This window comes from Orcinus orca, chromosome 12, assembly GCF_937001465.1.
Source record: "Orcinus orca chromosome 12, mOrcOrc1.1, whole genome shotgun sequence".
In the NCBI taxonomy this organism is placed as follows: domain Eukaryota; kingdom Metazoa; phylum Chordata; class Mammalia; order Artiodactyla; family Delphinidae; genus Orcinus; species Orcinus orca.
Window position 1 is genome coordinate 29,408,830 of NC_064570.1, and position 23,626 is coordinate 29,432,455.

General features: G+C 36.2%; 1 protein-coding gene across 1 annotated transcript in view; it reads right to left on the reverse strand.

Annotated features, from left to right (window-relative positions):
• EYA4 (EYA transcriptional coactivator and phosphatase 4) overlaps window positions 1-23,233 on the reverse strand; it is a 298,986-nt gene extending 275,753 nt beyond the window's left edge. Inside the window, exon 1 of the mRNA XM_049695614.1 lies at window positions 23,011-23,233. The gene's annotated coding sequence lies outside the window, so the exon portion shown is untranslated. The remainder of the gene's footprint in view (window positions 1-23,010) is intronic.
• Window positions 23,234-23,626: the final 393 nt, after the last annotated feature.

Here is a 23,626-nt window from a genome sequence, read left to right on the forward strand (position 1 = left end):
ATGAAAATTTTATAGTTAGTGGCAGATTTCTTTTTAAGATATTTAAGTAAAGTATCCCTTAAACCAATTACATTAAAAACTATCCAGAATAAGAAACCTCAAAATTCCCCTCAGTGGCAAAGTGTTAATCAAATAAACCAAGAAAACAGTTTTCCCAAACCCATAATTTCCATGCTTGGGGGTGTCCTCATTTGGATGCAGCCCTAAATTTTTAACTCTTTCCATTGCGTTTCTGAGCATCTTCTGTTTTGAGTAGTTATTTTAAAAAGTTGCAGAAAAGATAGCACGCACAGGACAAGGGCAAATGTTATGATGGTCAGGTACGGCAGGGAGCACTTTGGGAATTTCATCTGCGCCCGCCTGTGACTGATCCCTCATGTTTTCTTTGGAAAACGTGAGCCCCTCTGTCCTCGGAGTTGTCTCCTTCATACAGAGAGGGGCTTCGGACTGACCCATTTCCCCTCTGACGTGTGCAAGCGGACAACAGGAGTATTTTCCCTCAATGATACGAATGCTTCAATTCTGTTTCCTACTAGAAGGATTTTATATATATATATCAGTTTTTAATTAATTCATGATTTATATACTTTTCATGAATCAAAATGAAAAGTAACCTAATATTAAAGTCCATGGATTCCAAATTAGCAGATGGGCGTCTACACGTGCTAAACCAAGTGCTGTTCTGACATGAGGCAATGAGCTGCTATTTGACCAAAAAAAAGCAGAAAAAAGAAAACAAAAGAATAAATAATATGTAATATATAAATTGGTTGACTTTAATGTTTTATCCGAAGTTATTCCCACCATGCTCTCAAGTTTTCCAGCTCTCGTTTGACTCCGACTTCAGTACCAATAACCGAGTACTAACACCAGACTAATCACTTGACACTTTGTTCCCTCAGTTTTCTGACTCTTGGCATTCCCTATCATACCTACCATTAGACAGCTTCTTCTATTCTTTGCTTGAATCACCAGAGAAACTTTTGTTCTGCACACTTCATGTACTGTATTTACTGGTTTACATAAAGAACAGAGTGATTCTGGGGCTGGTGACTCTGTTATAGGAATATCTGCCACCGTAGAACGTTTGGGTTTTCCTCACCGTCCAGTTGTTGAACCAGCTGCAAACAATGCATTTTCATTTCTTTAGATTTAAAGACACAGTGATTAAGTATATAAGTGACCGTGATGAAGAGCGGCCCCCGCTTGCCACAACTAGAGAAAGCCCTCACACAGAAACGAAGACCCAACACAGCTATAAATAAAAAAATATATATATAAGTGAACACTCCGTAAGAGTGGAAGCTATCATAAACATTATGTAGTCACGGGGTTGAGAGAGTAAAATGTATTTTAAGGGGTATAACAATCAGTGGGATAGGCAGTTCTTCCTAACAGTTGGTGATAACACTTTACAACGTCAGCATCACACTGCGTTTAATGCCCCTAAGTTTTCCCCTTTGACAAGCAGACCAGAGATCATAGTGCAGGGAGCACTACATGAGAAACCCAGAGCCTGGGTACCAGGTCCATTTGTGCCAACATATGTTGTCACGACACCCGTGTTCATTTTTCTACTCTGCAGTAAAAGGGGATCCAGTGCTTAGTGATTTATCTCTAAGGTCCACTCCAGCGTTAATATCGACTCTGCCACCTCCCTTTTTTATAGTTGATTGTTTTCCAGCCAATGAATAAGCATTTAATTGTTGCCTAATATGTACCTAGGTTGGCTGAATCTCTTAGTAACTAAATAAATCTGTTTTCCAACTGAGGGCAGGTGTATAAATGGCAAGTAAATTAAACCAATAGCATAAGGGCTGCTCTACCCAGATTTCTGCAGGTTTTCTGTGAAGAGTAACTGAGGGTCAGGGAGCAACTGCATGCATGGGTCTGGCTGCTACGTTAGCATCAGAGGACTTGTGCTAATCCAGGATAATTACTTTCCAGGTCCAGCTTATCATAGGTGTGTGAATATGGCTGTTATTCAGGTGGTGTCCCGTAACAACTTTCAAGTGATGGGAGGAGGGCGAGATGTGATGTATATCAGTAGACATATTTACATGTAGTAAAAAAAGTATTGGGAAGGTTCAACTAAACCTACACAAATATACATAAGTAGGTGTGTTTAATCAAGGCTAGAATTGCCCACAGGCTGTATAGTCATTGAAAGGTTGACTGATTTATCTATTAAGAAAATTAACTTTCTTCCAAGATGTCTCACCCACAGCTCTGTAGAGGACTTCCAACATTCCACCATTAAGTAATAATTATTTTGAGTTAAACCAAGATTGCCTGTTCCCATGGACATTTCTTTGGCTAGGTGGTCCCATAATGTTTTTAAACTACCTTAGTGGGACTTTTCTTTTTCCAATGCCACAGCAAACTGGGTCACACTTTAAGAATGTATCACATAATGAAGATGTTTTGATATGGGCTAGGGAGATACGGTGTTTGAGTGGCCTGGGAAGCATAGGTCTGGGAGAAGTGTTACAGTGGAGATAAATGGGAACCAGAAGGTTTCAGGAGGGGACCTCTTACCCCAGGAAAAGGAAGTGAACAAAAAGGGAAGATAGGAAAATAATAAAAGATATACTTAGTCAACTTCCTGCTCTATGAGAGCCTGTTGCTTGCTTATGCTTACATTTTGGGTATTTTTTTAATTGAAGTATAGTTGACTTACAATATTATATTAGTTTCAGATGTACAATAGAGTGATTTGATACTTTTATAGATTACACACCATATAAAGTGATTATAAAATACTAACTATAATCCTTGAGCTGTACCTTACATTCCTGTGACTTATTTATTTTATAACTGGTAGTGAGTATTTTTGATAAAATGTTGCTTCTCAGGGAGATCAGCTCTGTGCTTTGTGACCACCTGGAGGGGTGGGATAGGGAGGGTGGGAGGGAGGGAGATGCAAGAGGGAAGAGATATGGGAACATATGTATATGTATAACTGATTCACTTTGTTATAAAGCAGAAACTAACACACCACTGTAAAGCAATTATACCCCAATAAAGATGTTAAAAAAAATGTTGCTTCTGATTCTTTTATCTGAGTACTTAAAGCATTTTATTTATATTTATACCACTTGGGAACTTGTGTAAGGCAAAGTTTTCTTGTTAATTCTGTTCACTTACCAATTAGGATAACCATGGGCAAATTGATTGATTTCTCTAAATCTAACATAGCAATAAAAACTGACTTTTCCTAATTTCAGATTTTAGAAAGCTCATTGGGTAAAGGGCAGGTAGGTAAAGAAGAATCACTACCAAAATAGTAGCAAAGTTAAAAATACTACAGATGATTGTCATGTTAACGATGTATGTAGTATTCTTTATGTAGTAAGGTATGTAGTAACATTAGCCAACTTTACTGTGTACTTACCCAATGCATTATGCAGATAATCTCCTTTAATCCTGACAACTCTAAAAGGTAGGTAACATTTTTAGCCCATTTTACAGATAAGAAAACAAAGACTTAGGTCAAGTCACTTAGTCAAGCTCACTTTGCTAAGCAGGAAGCACAGCAGAGATTCAAATCCAGGTTAATGAGATTCTGGAAATGAATTGTCAAACAATTCTGGGAGCTAGCTCACTATGGTCGTCGGGTATTGGTTGGTTCATAGGGAACATTAGGGAAAAGAAAACAAACAGACAAAAACCAAAACAAAAGATAATTATTTGCTGCAGCATTTATGGGATAACGCAAAAATACATAGGTTTATGGACGTAGAGTCTGAGATTAGATAAAGTCAGGCTGAGCTGAAATTATCACTAACCAGCATTCCTGCAGCATCCTTGCAAGCAGACTGGTGGGCTCTCCCTCATACAAATTGAATTAGAGGTAATTGCCAAACCTAGGAACTTATAGTAGACCTGTGACTAAGTAAGAACTTTCAGTAAAAAAATGGAAAAGCATAGTGGGCAGAATTAGTAATTTGGCATTATTGTTATTCTCTGAATTGCTGCTTGAATTCTTTTACAAGGAGCACTGATGGGAACATTCCTCAAGCTGGTTCAAACGCTGTGGGCTAATTAATTCCGGGTGCATTTCAGTGAAGCTGTGCTTTATGGCTATGGTGACCACACATGTAGGATCACATTACCTTAGTGGCATCACGTCTGAGAGACACAACAGCTAAGGCTAGAATGTTTATTCCATCCCACTCCAACTTGTTCTAGTTTTCTGCATTTTTTTCCCATTGGGGTTTTGATATTTGATATCAACTCAGCAGAATCTTAAGCTCAAACTGGATTTTTCTCAGCCCCAATTTAAGATGAAAAAATAACATGAATATGTAACTTGGATGGTAAATGTCATCCATTTTCTAAGGTAGGCTATTAGTTCAAATAGTCTATATGACTAAAGACAGGAGCTGTGTTCCTATGTTACCTAGAACACTCAAGGGCCAAGACAAGTGGAAATGATGCTATGTCGACATCTTTCCCAGGCCTTCTATACCTTGCTTACCTCCACGTTCCTGTGATTAGAGTACAAACAGCATAACTTAAGTAAAGTACAAAATGGACAAAATTTATGCCTTTGGAAGTTAGAATAGAGCAGACTCTTGGGGATGTAACACTTGGTAAAGGGTTTCTGGGCTGCTGGTAAGGTTCTATCTCTTGATCTGGGTACTGATGTGTGATCACCTTCATGAGTTATACACTTATGACTAATGAATTTTATCTGAATTTATGTTACTCTTTCACTAAAATCATTTTTAAAAAGGAGTGAGGGAAGAATTCTTTCATAATACATTAATCTGAGTATCACATGAGGTTGTGTTTATTAGATCACTCAGCAATCTTTTTGAAAAGCAGGCAGTAGAGTCTTGACAGGATGGCACTCAGGTCAAGAAAGTTTTGATTTGGATGAGAAGAAGAAGAACATCTGAAAGAGTTCTGAGCACAGGGCAGCTCACATTAGGTCCAGATGGAGGGCTATTGTGGGTACTGTTGGATCTAAGAGGCAGCTTGTGGATACCTTAAAGGGTCTGGATCAGGACAGGTGCAGGCGTGCAATGGAAGACAGAAAAAGATGCTGGGATAGAACATGGAAAGCTGAAGGGTAGGACCTAAAAACAAACTTCTCTTACTTCATAATTTGCCCAGGGCCAGACCTACATGAAAATAATGTTGATGTTATTCCAAGTGACATAGAGTTTAATTAAATTTTCCCTAATAATTAGAACAGTATACCTTTTTCCTTGCAAGCCTTGGTGTATTTTTTTCTTAGTTCTTCATTAGCAATTCACTAGGAGAAGGGCTGAAAATGGGGGAAAGAAGCTGGATTAAGTCCATACAGAATAGTCATTCTGCAGAAATTCCAGGTACTGAAGGTTTACCAACAAGACTATGTGACTTCATACTATGTGATTTTATACATGATTTTGCAACTCAAGGTAACTCCAATACTAAATACAAGGGCTTCAATTAATAATGTTATTCAGAAGATAATTTTATTTAAGGAAAATAGTTTTCTACATGTATTCATTCACTTATTTCATAAACACTTGATGAATTACTGTCATCTGCTACTATTCAGTATTTCCTTTTAAACCTATAAGAATATGAACTATAGAAACAGTCCCAAGCATGAATGCCTCAAAGAATTTGAAATTATGACTAAAATACAAATTATACATTTTTGAATAAAAGAGATGGCATGCACCCAAATCAGAATGTTCTTTAGAAATCCTTCTGATGAGTTAAAAAATATGGCAGAGACTTGAGGAATAAATAAAATAGTATAAAATAACCTGCACTTTAAATTCTATATGTTTCTAATACCAGTTAAAAATGTTTACTTTTCCCTGTATGTTTAACAGTATTACCATGTGAGTGTTGCGCTCTTGAAATGTTTATTTTTATCTATGTGTCTGAAGGGGCACTCTTTCTATAGAGAGAAGCTGCAGTAGAGTAGTCACTTGTTTTCACTCATTTTTCTGGGACCTGTTACTCTCTTGGGTTGCAACAAAAACCAGTTTCCATAGCAGTTTTCAATCCAGTGGATTCCTTTCTTTCTTTCAATCAAGGATAGCAAAGATGGTCTCAAACCAAGACCTGCAGAGTCGAGTTAAAGAGATTTTCAACTTCTTTCCTCTCTGATTGACCAATTCCTCCACTGATGACTTTGCTTTTCTCTTTCAATAAAAAGGCTGCTTAATCTCCATAGGGTTTCAATTCTATGATTCCTTTCTCCTTCCTACAGCCAAATTCCCCATTTTTTAAAAGAAGATACCTGGCTCCTCATAGTTTGAAATAGAAACTTATATTCTGAAATCAATAGGCTGTTTTGAACTTGGGAAGTAATCAATTGAAATTCGTTTGAGAATTTCATATTTCTTGGGAAAGTGTTGGCCCACCTTTCCTAGGGCAGTTTGGCCCTGAGTCCCAGAGCATTCGTCTGGGACTCCCTCCCCGCACAGGAAACACTATAGGTGTCTGCAATTGCAATTAACAGCGCCCTGGGACAGAATTCTAAATGAGATATAAAATTATGCTTTGAAAGTTGTGTGGTCTTTTTTGGTTCTGTTTTTCATCGGCCATCAAGTCATTTTCCTTTTGAGCTTGTCATAATCCTCCTCCTTAGGTAAACCTCATCTTCTCCATCACAAATCACAGAAGGCTTACAGACAATAATTTCAGTGTTAACTGAATACTGTAATTCTCTCTAATGACACCTTGTGTGATATGTCACACGAATACTATGGGGGAATAATGCTGTTTAAATCTAGACTCATAAAGAATACTTAATTTCATTCATGTCTATAGCCAGTGGTTTGAGAATTTATTTAATCTTCATGTTTTCTTTATTAATAAAATTAAACTAATTCTTCATTATGTCATTTGGGCAGTGTTTTACATTTTTAGAGTAATATTATAAAAATTATTGAATATTAATATTTTCCATGAATTTTCTGTTTTCCTGATATTTAATAAAGACGAAGTTGTGTTTTCTTAAAAAAAGAAAATTACAGCCTTGTTAAGGACCTTAAAATTCTCCTAATTTACAGATGGAGAAAACATATTTTGAGGAAATCTGCCACTTTCCAGTCACCAGGAACTCAGATACCTAATAATCACTGTTTCCCCAAAGGAGTTATTCTTCACATCTTCTAGAATGAGGGACAATTCAAGACTTCTAAAATGGAACAGATTGAGCACAGGAACTTTAAACGTGCAAAAGGTTAGACTGGATCAAAGTTATAATAAATTACAACTTCTTATTATTAAAGAACAAAATGAAAACCAAAAACTATATTAAAGACTGTACTTACAAATTCAAATATAATAGAATGCAACAAAGTAATTTAGCATTCAAGAAATATTTTTAATAACCCAGGCTCTGAATTCAGTCTACCAGGGAAAAAATATCTGAGCCTCATGGGGAGAACTGTTAATATCCCTAAAGCTCAGTTATCTCATCTGAAAAATGGGCTCAGGATAGTACCTACCTCATGAATTAAATAAAATAATGGGAGGGTTTTTTTTGTGTGTTTTTTTTTTTTTTTGGTCGTACTGTATGGCTTGTGAGATCTTAGTTCCCTGACCAAGAATTGAACCTGAGCCGACAATGGCAGTGAAAGCTCCAAGTCCTAATAACTGGACCCCCAGGGAATTCCAAATAATGGGAATTAACAAGTTAATGTCTGTAAATTATTTAGCACAGTGTTTGGAACACAGTTGACACTCAGTAAATTTTAGCTATTTTTATGTTATCATTATTACCATTTTACATAGAGGATTCTTGCTATTCAGAGTAGTAATGTTCCAAAAACTCCCTTCAAAAACTAGATTAGCAAATCATTGTCCCCAGGATAAATTTAGCGTTAGGCTCTTGAAAGCATCTAGTCACAAAATTTTCATCTAGTGAACAATACATAACCTTGTTTTATGTGTGTTTCTGTTTAAAGATGCTTTACTAATATACACTGTTGATTCATTAACATTGAACTCGGCCAACAGCACTATAACTCATGCCTAAATAAAGCTTATCTATCATACATATCTTCTCCATGAAGCACATCACAGCCTTCTTGCACACAGGAATATTAGACTGTACTTGAAGGCCATTCTAAATAGCAAAGTCACCAAGAAAAAGCAAAAAATGTGAAAAATGTCACATAAAAAGGACAAGCCCTGTGAGGTTTTACAAATGAAACCTACAAATTGGTTTTAGGGTTACAAATAAATGTTAGCCAGTAGGTGAACATGCAAATAAAGAATCTGCAAATCAGAAGGATCAACTGTATTGAGATTTTGAAAAACTAAAATCAGTTGAGGTTGCCTACATAAGAGTGTTCAAGAGAGAAGCAGCAGGAAAAGAAGCTGGAGGTTTACACTCATGCTAGGAAAGGTAGGATCTGGTAAGCCCTGTTAAGAAGTTAGTCCTTTTTCTAATAATAATGAGGCACCATCACCACAGAGTTTTAAATGGAAGACTGTCATAGTTAGATTAGTGTTTTATAAAGACCACCGTCACCTCGAATAGAAGTGACTCTTAAAACAGCACCTTGTACATTGTGTATGCTCAATGTTTACTGAATAAATTCTGTATTTACTAAATGATTGAGCGCAGTGTAGAGATTAGTTTTGTTGGGGCCGGAGACGGGGCTGGAGGAAGGGAGACTTTAAGATGCTACTGCTATTCAATGTTGTACTGGATGTTCTTGCCAGCGCAATTAGGCAAGAAATGAAATAAAATCTACAAACAATAAATGCTGGAGAGGGTGTGGAGAAAATGGAACCCTCTTGCACTCTTGGTGGGAATGTAAATTGATACAGCTACTATGGAGAACAGTATGGAGGTTCCTTAAAAAACTAAAAATAGAACTACCATATGACCCAGCAATCCCACTACTGGGCATATACCCTGAGAAAACCATAATTCAAAAAGAGTCATGTACTACAATGTTCATTGCAGCTCTATTTACAATAGCCAGGCCATGGAAGCAACCTAAGTGTCCATCGACAGATGAATGGATAAAGAAGATGTGGCACATATATACAATGGAATATTACTCAGCCATAAAAAGAAACGAAATTGAGTTATTTGTAGTGAGGTGGATGGACCTAGAGACTGTCATATAGAGTGAAGTAAGTCAGAAAGAGAAAAAAACAAATACCGTATGCTAACACACATATATGGAATCTAAAAAAAAAAAATGGTTCTGAAGAAACTAGGGGCAGGACAGGAATAAAGATGCAGACGTAGAGCATGGACTTGAGGACACAGGGAGGGGAAAGGGTAAGATGGAATGAAGTGAGAGAGTGGCATGGACATGTATACACTACCAAATGTAAAATAGATAGCTAGTGGGAAGCAGCTGCATAGCACAGGGAGATAAGCTCAGTGTTGTGTGACCACCTAGAGGGGTGGGATAGGGAGGGTGAGAGGGAGACGCAAGAGGGAGGAGATATGGGGATATATGTATATGTATAGCGGATTCACTTTGTTATAAAGCAGAAACTAACACACCATTGTAAAGCAATTGTACTCCAATAAAGATATTTTTTAAAAAAGGCATTTAGATTGGAAAAGAGGAAGTAAAACCATCTCTATTTGAAGATGACATGATCTTACATATAGAAATTCCTAAAGAGTCTACTAAAAATGATTAGAACCAACAATCAATTTCAGCAAGGTTTCAGGATACAAGATCAATACATAAAATCCAATTATATTTCTATACTGTAGGAATGAGCAAATCAAAAACGAAATTAAGAAAATAATCCTATTTACAATAGAATAAAATACATAAGTATAAATTTAACAAAAAAACACAAAACTTCTAACTCTGAGAACTAGAAAATATTGTGGAAAGTAATTAAAGACTTAAATAAATGGAAAGACATCCACATTCATAGATTAAAAGGTTTAATAGTGTTAAGATTACAATCGTCCCCAAATGATCTACAGATTCAATATAATCCCTATGAAAATTACAGCTGTTTTTGCTGTTGTTGCAGTTCTGCAGACACTGACAAGCTGACGCTAAAATTTATATGTAAGGCGACTGACCCAAAACAGCCAAAACAATCTTAAAACAGAACAAAGCTGGAAGACTCACACTTCCTCGTCTGAAAACTTACTATGATGCTACAGTAATTGTGACAGGGTGGCATTAGCATAAATACAGATATCAAGGCTAATAAAATAGAATTGAGAGTCCAGAAATAGACCCTCTATATGATAAGTTGATTTTCAATCAACCTATATTTTCAATTTAGGTTGATTTTCAATTTCAAAAGGGGAAGAATAGTCTTTTCAACAAATGGAGCTGGGATAACTAGAAACCTCATACAAAAGAATGAAGTTGTACCCTTAACTCACAACATATACAAAAATTAACTGAAAATTGATGAAAGATCCAAATGTAAGAGCTAAAACTATAAAACTCTTAGAAGAAAACAAAGGTACAAATCTCTGTGAACACGAATTTGTCAGTTGTTTCTTACACATGATACCGAAACCCCAAGCAACAGCAGTAGGACAACAAAAGGTAAACTGGAAATCATCAAAATTAAAACCTTTTGAACTTCAGAAGACACCATCAAGAAAGTGAAAAAACTACACACAGAATGGGAGAAAATTTGCAAATCATATATCTAATAAGGGACTTGTATCAAGAACATGTAAATACAGCTCAGTAATTTTTTAAAAAGCCAATTAAAAACAGACAAAGAATATGAATAGACTGTTATCCAAAGAAGATACACAAAAAGCCAATAAGCACAGGAAAAGATACTCAACATCATTAGCCATCAGAAAAATGCAAATCAAAGACACAGTGAGATACCACTTCACACCTACTAGGATGGCTGTAATCAAAAAGGCAGAAAATAACAAGCATTGGCCAGGAGGTGGAGAAACTGGAACCCTTACACTGTGGTGGGCATCGAAAATGGTGTAGCTTCATTGGAAAACAACCTGGTAGTTTCTCAAAAAGTTAAACATAACATTACTATTTGACCAAGCAATGCAACTCCTAGATTGATACCCAAGAGAAATGAAAACATGTGTCTACACAAAACTTTTACATGAATGTTGATAGCAGCATTATTCACAATAGCAAAAAAGTGGAAACATCCCAAATGACCATCACCTGATGAACAGATAAATAATGTGATACATCCACACAATGGAATACTAGCGATATAAGGTAACGAAGTATCCGTAAATGCTGCGACACAGATGAACCTTGACAACATTACACTGAATAGAAGCAGCCAGTCACAAGAACGGCATATTGTTTTGTTCCATTTATATGAAATGCCTTAAACAGACAAATCAGTAGAGACAAAAAAGTATTATATTATTGGTTTTCAGGGCCTAAGGGGACAAAATGATGGGCAGTGACTGCTAACGTATATGGGGTTTCTTTTTTTGGTGCTGAAAAACACTTTAGAATTAGATAGTGGTAATGGTTGTATAACTTTATGAATATACTAAAAACCACTGAATTATACAGTTTAAAAGAGTGGATTTTATGACGTGTGACATATCTAAAAAAACTTTTTAAAAGAATTCTATAAGATTTCTTATTCTGATCACAATACAGTAATTGCTAAGAGCATTATTTTCCCACTGTTAATCACTGTAAACATGGATAAAATTTGTGATAGAGACTTCTGAAGCATTGGGCAACAGGTGGTAAAGAACATCCATTTTTGAGCGAATGGAAAAGTATGAGATGAGATTCATCTCTTCTCGAGCGTATGAAGATGGAGCTGTAATGGAACAAAGTAATTTTGTGTAGCAGAGGAGGCAGTTATCTGACTTCTGAGGTGTAGAAGGAGGTGAAATTTGAGAGGCAGGTTCCCAATATTGAGGGAGCTACTCAGATGGGTGGGGATAAGTGTGCATGGGGCTTCTATTGCTTCCTTGGCCATGGTTTGGACTCTACATGCAGAGGGTAAGACTTCATGAGGACCAACAGAGAATAGCTCCTATGAGGCAGAGCAGTGAAGAAGGTTTCAGAGTTTGCTCTGTGTTAGGAGGGTGGAAAGGAGGGAGGACGAGAAGGAGGAAAAATGAGATGAAGAACAGAAGACACAATTTGGATATACTGCATAGCAACAATGACCATAACCATGGCAAGCTTTAATTTTTCAAGTGATCAAACAAAACCAAAAATGTGATGTATTAAATAATCATTAATGATCACTAAGAACATTAATAATCATTATTAATGAAAATCATTAATAATCATTGACAATGTCAATCTATAAAAAATTAAGAAAAATCAAAATGGAGGCTGTTAAATACCTACTAAGTTCCATATACAAAAGACTCATTAATTGTTAAGAGCATCACTATAGAATGAGACTAATGAGAAAGGTAAAGTTTAAGCATTTGGTGGAATTTATTTAGTTTCACTGCTTCTCTTTGTTTAATCTCTCTTTTTTTTGACATATTTATTGGAGTATAATTGCTTTACAATGTTATGTTAGTTTCTGCTGTATAACAAAGTGAATCAGCTATACACACACATATATCCTCATATCTCCTCCCTCTTGCATCTCCCTCCCACCCTCCCTATCCTACCCCTCTAGGTGGTCACAAAACACGGAGCTGATCTCCCTGTGCTATGCAGCTGCTTCCCACTAGCTATCTATTTTACATTTGGTAGTTTATATATGTCAATGCTACTCTCTCACTTCATCCCAGCTTACCCTTCCCCCTCCCTTCACTGCTTCTTTTTTTGTGGGGTGATGTGTTGAGAGAGGAAGAGTTATAGGGAGTTACAGGGAGAAGGAAGAGGAATTCTAAGATAATTTATACCCAATAAATTATTCTTTAGAACAGAATTCTTCCAGAAATATGTTTTCCAACAAGATCAATTTCATTAGTCCATTCATGTAGATGGAATCCTTGGTTTAGAGTCAAACTAGGGTAAGTTATACTAAAAGCACTACTCAATTTTAAAATAGGGGATTTATGTCCATGAAGGTGTGAATCACTCTTTCCCAGTTAATATCTCACGCTCCTGCCCTTTCTATTTGAGTAAAGAATACATCTGTCAATTGCAAACATTTATTCACCTATTGGCTGAACAAAAAAGCCAATTGAAAATGAGCTTAGGAAAAACATGAGCCTGGTCTTATCACATTAACAAGTGATTTAAAAAATTGTTTTAACCTCATAGTACGTGGTTAGTCATCGCCATGTGCACCACTAACTCAAACTAGATACTTGTTCTTTTGCCAAATAATGTCACTTTAAATGTGTGCAAATATCAATATCACAGTGAAATTTAGGACCTAAATTCTGACAAGGTGTGACCACATGCATGGTAATGAAATTTCATCTGTTCCCTTAAAATTTCTCCTCTAAAGATGCTTTATTTTAGGAGAAATGGAACCCATTTAAGTTTAAAATATCCATTCAAGACAGCTATGAAAAAATAAACTCTACCAAAAAAAATCCTAGCTCTAAGTATATATGGATTTGTTATTCACTGTAATTTCACTGGCAATGTTTTCTAAGGGACTAAAATTTTTAATGCATTATGTATGAGAAAGCAAAGTTTCACTGTGTTGTATATTAAGTTAAACCCTTTAAAATAAATACTAGACAGTGAAATTCATCACAGTATGCCTCCATTTAACATTTTCCTGCAGCTAGCGTTCATTTTTTAAAGAGCTGGCTAAGGACCCAAAGAGGATCATGTAACACTGAAAAAACCCCAGATCCCTGGAAAACATTATAGAGACATTCCAGTGTACTTAATTTTTAAAACTTATATTTGTCAAATTGTTAGCCATCTATTAGACTGTGCACTCTGTGAATATACCACCATTTTAAAGTGTTGATAATACATCTTATTGGCCTTCCCACTAGTCAAGAGTTCCCAGTAAAATATTTTCCTACCACATAAGCCACTAGTCATCAACCATGTCAAACAACATTTTCAATTTGGATAATGAAATTCTAAGTTGACTGTACTCAATAAATAACCAAAAGATATATAATGTTAACCATATAATATTTTAGGTATATTTAAATCAAGCTATATAACATACAAGAATTTAAGGCAAAACATTTATATTGATTTCTCATATGTAAGTCTAGTACCTACTATGTTTTACAAATATATACTTTTTAACCCAGCCTTATCCAGAAGGGATTTTAATTGCACTCATGTATTTAAAGACTAGGAATAGAAATCAGCCTTAAAATTATCAAATAACTTACGCTCTGTTCTCTTTGATAGATAAAGTATACATAATATAAAATTTACCATTTTAATCATTTAAGTGTATACCATTCGGTGACATTAAGTACATTTACACTGTTGTGCAACCATCACCTCCGTCCATCTCCAAAACCATTTTTATCTTCCTAAACTGCAACTCTGGACCCATTAAAAAATGACTGCTCAGGGCTTCCCTGGTGGCGCAGTGGTTGAGAGTCCGCCTGCCGATGCAGGGGATGTGGGTTTGTGCAGGGGTCCGGGAGGATCCCACGTGCCGCGGAGCAGCTGGACCCGTGAGCCATGGCCGCTGAGCCTGCGCGTCCGGAGCCTGTGCCCCGCGGCGGGAGAGGCCACAACAGTGAGAGGCCCGCGTACCGCAAAAAAAAAAAAAAAAAGACTGCTCATTATCCACTCCTGCCGGTACCAGAAAGTACATTCTACTTTCTGTCTCAATAAATTTGACTAATCTAGATACCTCATATAAGTGGAATCACACAAAATTTGTCCTTTTGTAGCTGGTTTATTTCACTGAGCATGATATCTTCAGGGTTCATTCATGTTGTAGCTTGTGTCAGAATTTTCTTCCTTTTTGAGGAATAATGTCCCATTGTATGCATATACACATTTGCTTATTCATTTATCCATCAGTGGACACTTGAGTTGCCTCTACCTTTTGGCTATTGTAAATAATGCTGCTATGAACATGGGTGTACAAATATCTCTTAAAGCTCCTGCTTTCAATTCTTTTGGATATATACTTGGAACTGAAATGTCTGGGTTCTTTACAATATATTTTTAATAAGTTCTCAAATCTACCCATGGGCTTATTTCATATTTTAAAGATGGTTGTTGCTGTTTTGAGGGATGCAGTATCACCATATCCTCTCCCTAGAATCTTCAGGGTCAACACATTTCCTTTCCATGTCTCCTTGCCCTGGAAGAGTTGATAGGATTTCTTACAAAACAATGAAAAGAAATTTCTTAAGATAGTTGACTATTCTTGACCTATTTATAAATTCTGAACATTCATTTTGCTTAAGGAGACTTAAGATTTAGTTTTTGAAGAATTAAATAAAGCTGGAAGAAATTTGAAAAAATTCCAAAATGTGTTCACTCCCAGCTTTGGTGTAGAGCCTCATCGTGATTCAATGGAACTCTCTTCTACTGCAGATCTCCGAAGACAAAATTTTAAAGCCTTCCTCATCAGTCTCTTCTGTTCAAGTTGCTCTCAAGAGTAGATTCTACATACCTAAATGGCATCTAACTTGGCTGTCACTCTTCCTACTCTGCTCCTTCCCCAGCCCCTTTATTCACTCCTTTCCATCCTGAACTCCACATCCCTCCCAAAATACACACACTGACACTTGGAAATTTGGCATCATGTTGCCTCTTGTTGGAAGTCCTTCCTGAGCTGCCAGGATAATTACAATTTCTTTGTCTGAAAAACTAAGGGAAATATTTCCTTCTTCCATTGGTTCATTATGAGAACTCAATATAAAAACATATGCTTATGCACAATTGAAGGCACATGGTAAGTTCTCTACAAATACTGGTTGTTGTTACCAATGAAAACAACCTAATAGGGGATGAAAAACAGTTGCTTTAAATCTTTATATTAAAGTTATCTACGTGTAAAATAAATTATTATTTTACCATTTAGGCAAACCTTATTTTCAATTTTCTTTTCTAATAAATTTCCTTTCTTAGTTTTTACTCATCCTAAGCTCTCTTCCTTAAATTGTCACAGAAGTATCCTCATCTACTTCAGCTGTACAGCCCTAAGGTCAGATATGATTTCCAAGTCTGAAAATGAAAAATGTCAAATATAATTAATTGGAGATGGGAAAGGAGAGATGTTAATTTATATTAACTCTTTTCCATTTTTATGGTGCTTGTTGTCTGGTAACCTGGTGATATTGTCCTTCTTAGCCTTTTTGAGGGCACAGACCCCCTTGCAAATATGATGAAAAGTTTGGGTTGTCTCTCGCCTCCCAAAAAATGCACACTCACAATTTTACATTAAAATTTGGGAGATGACTAGAGAATGGACTTGAGGATATGGGGAGGGGGAAGGGTAAGCTGTGACAAAGCGAGAGAGAGGCATGGACATATATACACTACCAAACGTAAAATAGATAGCTAGTGGGAAGCAGCTGCATAGCACAGGGAGATCAGCTTGGTGCTTTGTGACCACCTAGGGGGGTGGGATAAGGAGGGTGGGAGGGAGGGAGACGCAAAAGGGAAGAGATATGGGAACATATGTATATGTATAGCTGATTCACTTTGTTATAAAGCAGAAACTAACACACCATTGTAAAGCAATTATACTCCAATAAAGATGTAAAAAAAAAAAAAAAAAAGTACAGGTGGGTAGATTCCCAAACAGCTGAGCATAGCATCCAAAGGACGTACACTGGGAGGATGTAAAACTGCAGAAGAAGGGTTTCTAGTGGCATGCCACAAGGCTCTGTCCTTGTTTTCCTCCAAGGACAAGAGGAGGGTCCAGATAAAAAGAGGAATCCCTATTACACCAACATGCCCACTTGCAACCCAGTGCACTCTTTCTCAGAGCTTTTCCCCCATTCTTTGTTCATATGTGTATTCTCCATGGGACTATATATTCTTTCAGGATGGGGATGGTGCAAGAAAAAAAAATTAAAAAATAAAAATAATAAAATAAAATTGGGGAGATGTATGGATTCCCTTGAATGTTCCAGCAGAGTCCATAGATCCCAGATTAACACTGAGTATTGTGTTATATGAACATAGTAAATCTCGGATTGTTCTATTTTCCTCTGAAATACACTTCAGGTTTTTGGCCCCAATATTTTATCCCATTCTACTACTTCCTGTATTCACTTCCTTACTGTTTTCCAACAGTTAGACCAAGGCTGATTTAACCAAATGCTCTAGACACTGCAGAGAAACGGAGGGAACAGGTAAGGGATTATATGGCTGTGTATAGGACAAGTCATTATCTCTCTTTCCTCACGCTTGTACAACCAGTGTGGGGAAACTCCTCATTAGGCACAAAGATAGTACATTAAAAAAATGTTAAATTCCTTAGTGTATCTGAAAATTCTAAAACATAGGAAAATTAAAGTTTCTAAATTCACATAATAGCTTAGAAAATTAACTTCAATCCAGTTTCCTTCTCAAAAAAACGTTTAAACTGCAGAAAACTTTGAGCTAACCTTTTGTGAGGTATTAAAATATATAAAATATATAGATTGGGTAACAATATAATTAAGGTAGGCTAAATTTGATTTATCCAAGGACTTTTACACCAGTGAATGAGAAACATTTCTAGTCTGTATTATTCATATATATATGAATATGTATATATATATATACATATACATATGTTTATAGATAATCTGCTTCATTTGAAATAAAAAACCAATACCATTGAGAAGAGAGGAAACATACAAGATATTTCCGCCACAAGATGAACAAGGCAATTTAATTCAGAATCAAATACATTGGTTACAAAAAAGCCCTAACAATTTCATCCTAAGGTGCTTTAATTTTAACCTTGTTCTATATTAATTGCAACTTTAACTTTAATTTTACCGTAATTGACCTTATATTATTACGTTTGATTGGTGTGCCTTATTCTCCGATACTCAGGAAGTCCTCAATGAAGTGCTTGCAAATGGTCAAGCATCCTTATTTTTCTACTTGTGTAGATTCAGCAGTTGCAAGTCTACTGTGCTGCGTATCAGCAACAGCCAGTCAGATGCACCAATACCCCTGAGTAACAGACATTTAGAGTTGTTGGGGACTCAAGGTATCACTGAGTAGGATCTTGACAATAAGAATGAGAACATAAGGAGATTGCTTCCAGTCAAGTTGCAGAATAACTGATGAACAGAGGGGAAGAAAGAAAGAGAGTAATTGAACTGCAAATGGTGAGAGATCATCTAATTTCACCTGCTTATTCTATAAATGAAAACATGAGGTAACTGATTACTCTTAGATTAGGACTGGGGACATGGTTTACAGGGAAAATTAGTCATTTGAGACTCAAGAAACCTGAATTCCAGACTTAATGCCATTAATATTGGGCAAGATAGTTTTTCTGTGTCTCAGTTGCCACAAATGTTAAATGAGAGGATTGGGTTAGAATTCCATGATGCTAATCTTTAATGAGGCTGTTTTAATTCCCAGGCTAATACTATTTCTTCTGAACATTGAATTCTAAATATGAGCATAGTAAATGGTGGTCTTTACCATCAGGTTAACCTCAGGAAGTCCTGGTTACAGTAATAATTATAATTATTACTCAATTCATGTTAACTATCATGGGACAGATAATGTGATGTGTCCTTTAAAATATATTAGATAAGTTATACTTTTTAAAGTTATTAAGCAAATTCAATTTTTTCATTTTTAACAGTAGACACAATTATTTATTTTTAGAAATATATTAAGCACTTACTGAGTATCACCCACATTTTCTGGTCCTGAAGTACAGCAGTAAACAATATAAAAGAGGACCCTCTCCTCAAGGATAGACAATTGACAATGTTTAAATAAAAAAATAAAGATAATCTCAGAGTGTGATAATTTCTTTTAAAGAAATGAAACAGTGATTTTTATAGAGAATATTGGGTGATGTGACTGTGGGTTGCGAAGAGGTTGTTATAGATTGGACGGTCACTTACAAAAGGGAGAAACCTGGGCTAAAGCATGTATCATGAGAACAAATCAGTTATGCTGAGAGGCACAGAGATAGGAAGATGCAAAAGTCATACAGAAGGAATGAGCTTGCCCTTCAAGGAACAGAAGGAAGGTCAGTGTGTCTAGATATGGGACAGGCAAGGGTCAGCTTGGAGAACAAGAGTTTCCACTGAAATATTATACATCTATAGTAAGTAAGAGCTTTTAAACATTGATATAAATGTATTCAAGGGGAATTTTTGCTTAAAATCCAAACTGACTCTAGATACTTCTGCTTTCTACAGGGTGTGAGTGTGGGGTGAGTGGCGTGCACTTGTGTTGTAAGTGTGTGTCTGTGTGTGTGTTGGTGGCATGAATATTTCTTAAGGGTGGAGTAAAAGTTTTCTGTACTCCTCACTTCCCCTTGTAGAGATTGGTGAAGGACAGAGAAAGCGTAATACCTAGAGTAGATGTTTAGAAGAAGACTTAGTGAGTCTTTACATGTGCCCTGGAAACTCAGAGCTGAGTTGGAGGTTGGTTAGAGAGAAGAGGAATTATCCTACAAAGGAGAAGAAGGTGTTCAGTCCATGTGATATATGACTTGGGTCAACATACTTTTAAGTAGAGAAATCACCAATATGAAGAATTGTGTGTGTTAACTGCCTTAGTCTTGCCAAGCTTTCAGTAAAGTCAGCTACACTGAAAGCTAACTTTTTGTGAGCAGATTTGCATTTTTTTTTGAAGGAATGAAGGAAAAGGGCTGAGTTCCATGTTTGAATTGATGCAGAGCAGAAAGGATGGAACTGATACGGAGTGAGACTCAGAATCCTGTGAAATCTGGAACTTGAGGCCAGAAGAGACCATGAAAATATATGTCCCCCAGGAATGCACAGAATCTTAGGAAGACAATTGGGGTGGGCTGGAGCTGGCATGTAAGTTATAATTACTTATTTGTGCATTCATTTTCAGTATCACATCACTGTGAGAAAAAAATAATTGGAGGACGGAGAGGGAGAGACTGACTCCTTTCTTAGAAACTATAAGCATTCACGATGCCAAAACATCCAATTAGTGAGAAAAAAAAAAGTCAAGTTAGTGTTTAATATGAAGTCAAAATAGTTGGCTGATTGGATAAGTTTTTCACTTTCCAACCCCTTGCTATGGCATAACATAGACACAGTTCAAAAATAAACATTTAAGAGTAGACCTACATTTACTTTATTACAAATTCTGAGAAATGCATAAGCATGTTCTTAGTTTTATCAGCAAGAGTCCATGTGAATGACTTGTCCCATTTGCTCTGGGATTCTGGAGCCTTAAGTGGGCCAAAGTTTTGAAGTGTTGAAAGATATTATAAAGGACTTACAAGTATTCAGCTGGTCAGACTGCTCAATTAACTGAACATTTATAAACCTCAAAATTTTGACAGAGCATGATTCATGTAGGAATGACCCTTAGACAACAGAAGGCTTTATTGTAGGTAAGCTTGAGAGAAAGCATACAAGGCAATGTGATTTGAAGGAAATACAAATGGAATGTAGAGAGAAAGTAAAATTGAATTTAGAGGCATGGACTGCACTCTTCAAAAAGGAAATTGTTGAAACATATAGCTGATATATTTTTAATAACAGGATGTTTTAAAAACACGTTTACTTAAGAATATTCAAGACATTCATGTATGAGACATAGATACCATAAAAAATACAACGTAATTAATATCTAGTTAAAATCTAGGCAACCCACACTAACTCATATTACAAATCTAAATTAATAAGTATGTGTAAAACAAAGTAACAGGGTTGGGGAGTAAGAAGTAAAATGTCAGCTAAAAATCCTAAATCCATAGCATTTTAGCTTCTCTTTTTTTCCATATAACCTATGGGCTGCTTATATTCTGAAGAGTATTTTGAAGAAGTATTAATTCAAAGGTATAACTTAGAATAATATTTTTACCACTAAAATATATCAAATTTTAATTAAGAGGGTTTTATTAGCTTTCTAAAGGAGAAACAAAAGATGATGCCTTCATCTAAATAAAAATATTACTTTCGGGTGTGTGCAGTTTTTTTTAAAACTTGAAGTTAATACTACGTAGAAATTCACTTTGGAGAAAGAAACATCAGATTCTAAAGTATGCTTAATACAAGTCCATAGAATAAATACAAAATTTTCTCCTCATTTAGAGCCTATTATGTACATATTATACTGGTGCAACTCTTTTTTTTTTCTTTCCTTTCCTTTTCTTCCTTTCTTCTTTCCTTCCTCTCTTCCTCCCCCTCCCTTCCTTTCTCTCTCTCTCTCCCTCCCTCTCTCTTTCTTCCTAGAAGCACAAATCTGCTCATATTACCAGGAAAAAAAAAAAAAATCACGGAACAAGAGGCAAGTAAACAATTTCTCCCAGAGGAAAAAGAAGACAACAACAACAATTAAACAACAACAACAAAAAGCTTATAACTACTTCTCTCCAAGGAGGAGTAGCACATGCACACACACGATACCCAGGATCACGTCAGCCTCACGACATCCTGCGCAGTATAAAGAACAGGTACTGGTACCCTTACGCCTTGAAATGTTTCTAGGGGAGTGGCTATCCCATGCCTGAGAGGAGGGCTGCCAGGGAGTAACTTTCCTCTTCTCCCAATCCCACAGCCCTGAGAAAGTGAACCTGAACCACCGGGTGCACAGGGGTCAGCTCTCAGCGTGTCCACTGCCCAGTGTGAGACGTGGCACTTGACCCGCCATTGGGGGCCCCAGCTCCTTTGGGACTCTGATCAGGGAGGGGAGCGGGGCACTCCCTGGCACACCTGCATCCTCCTGGCCACTTAGATGAGCTGCCCATCTGTGGTTCAGGAGCGCCAGGAACAGTATAGGTGGGTGATTAGATTTTCCACACTTACTGCTCCCATTTTATAGATGGACAACCAGAATGAGGACGCAGCACAAGGAACTCTGACTATACCAAGTTAGCAAGAGGTGAAAACAGGACACAGTCCTTTAAATTCAGAACTCATTACTTCCTCACAACTGCTGCTTACTTGTTAAAGGCATAGTAAAGTAGTATTCCTGCTTATCAACTTTTCTAAAATAAATATGAAAAAATTAGCAATGAAAAACCAATAAGGAAACAAAAAGGAAGTAGTTTAGACTTTTTTCCCCTCTTTACTTATTTAGTCATTTCCCCCTGAACACTATTAAGCAAGAAGCAATTTTTATAGACTAGAATACTAATTCTTGACGAATTGTTTATACAAACTATGAATGTACACTTTAATATTCTTGTGCTTATTTGGTCCTCATTACAACTCTGTAGAGTAGATTATTATTATTAATTATCCTCATTTTATAGATAACATGAAGTTCAAAGAAAATAACTGATCAAAAATCCAACTGCTGAACAGACTACAGTTAATATTTAAATACAGAACTTCTGGCTCTAAATTACATTGCATTTCCTTTAATCATGCACCTATAACTCTAAGAAGCGACATAACTGCTTTTCTAAGACATAATTTATTGTAAAACCTGTTATTGACTAAATAGAGACACATACTAAACATACAATTCTTGAGTAATTTTCAGATACCTTACAAAAATGTATCCGTGCACTGAAGATCATTGTTTACACATACAAAATACTATGTTTCAATGTTCGCAATTTGAGTGACCCAATAAATCAGAAAAAGATCATACTTCAGCATCTTAGACATTCACTATTAATTTTTTAACCCTTTTCTTTATACATTTTTTTTCTTTTTATGGTTTGAAGAATGAGAACACCTGTCAAGAAATTTAGCCATTACAAGAAAAACTGAATTAAAAGAAGAAAAGAAATCGGGAGCAAAAGAGAAAGAGAAATCTAACAATAGTACTAGGTTGTTGTTGTTTTTTTTTAAAATCATGTTGATTTAGTAGAGGAAAATAATGAAATACTGTGCTCTATGGGTGTAAATATCATTCGTATGATATATGTCATTTATAAATATTATTTGTACAAGAATGAGCTAAAATTGGCATTGGCTAAAAATGTTTAGATTAAAAACAAAAACAAACGTGACATACATTATTACTGATCGAAGATATAATTAAAGTGCAGAACACAGTTAATTGGCAAGCATGAAATATTTCACAAATTACTTACAAGGACAAGTTAAGCCCTGTGGAGGCTTCTGCTGTCTGCTTCTCTGTGAGATATTCGTTGGCACCGTATAGATTTTTTTGCCCTTCTGCTAAATGCTCCATGACTTTCTTAGTAAGACTGAATGTAAGTTATTCTTATCGAATATCAGAACTGTCATAATTATCATTTTTAGGATCATTCAAATTAATTACAACTTCAAGCAGTGACACAGACTAAAATAGCAAGAGCTGCTGGTGATCTAAAACTACTCAGAGTGTGTCCCAGCCAGTACTTGGCCAGGAGCACATGTCACTTAAAAAAAGCACATAACCCTTTAGACCCAACAGTCAATTAAGGCCTTGGTAGAAATGTCAACCATAAGAATGAAAAGGCCTTTCAATTATTTACATACAATTTTCCTCTAATTAGTGAGACTTGATTTTAATTTTTTTCCCCTTCTTTTCTCAAACAGGACCACATGGGATCAAGTTTAGTGGGCATCTGCTTTGTTAAAGAAAGAGAGAAAATGAGAAAATCAGAGCAAGTGAGAAAGAGAAAGAGAGACACAGACAGGTAGTTTTTCTTGTCAGTCATACCCTAGGATTCTTACAGAGATGGGGTGAGTAAATGCCTGTCA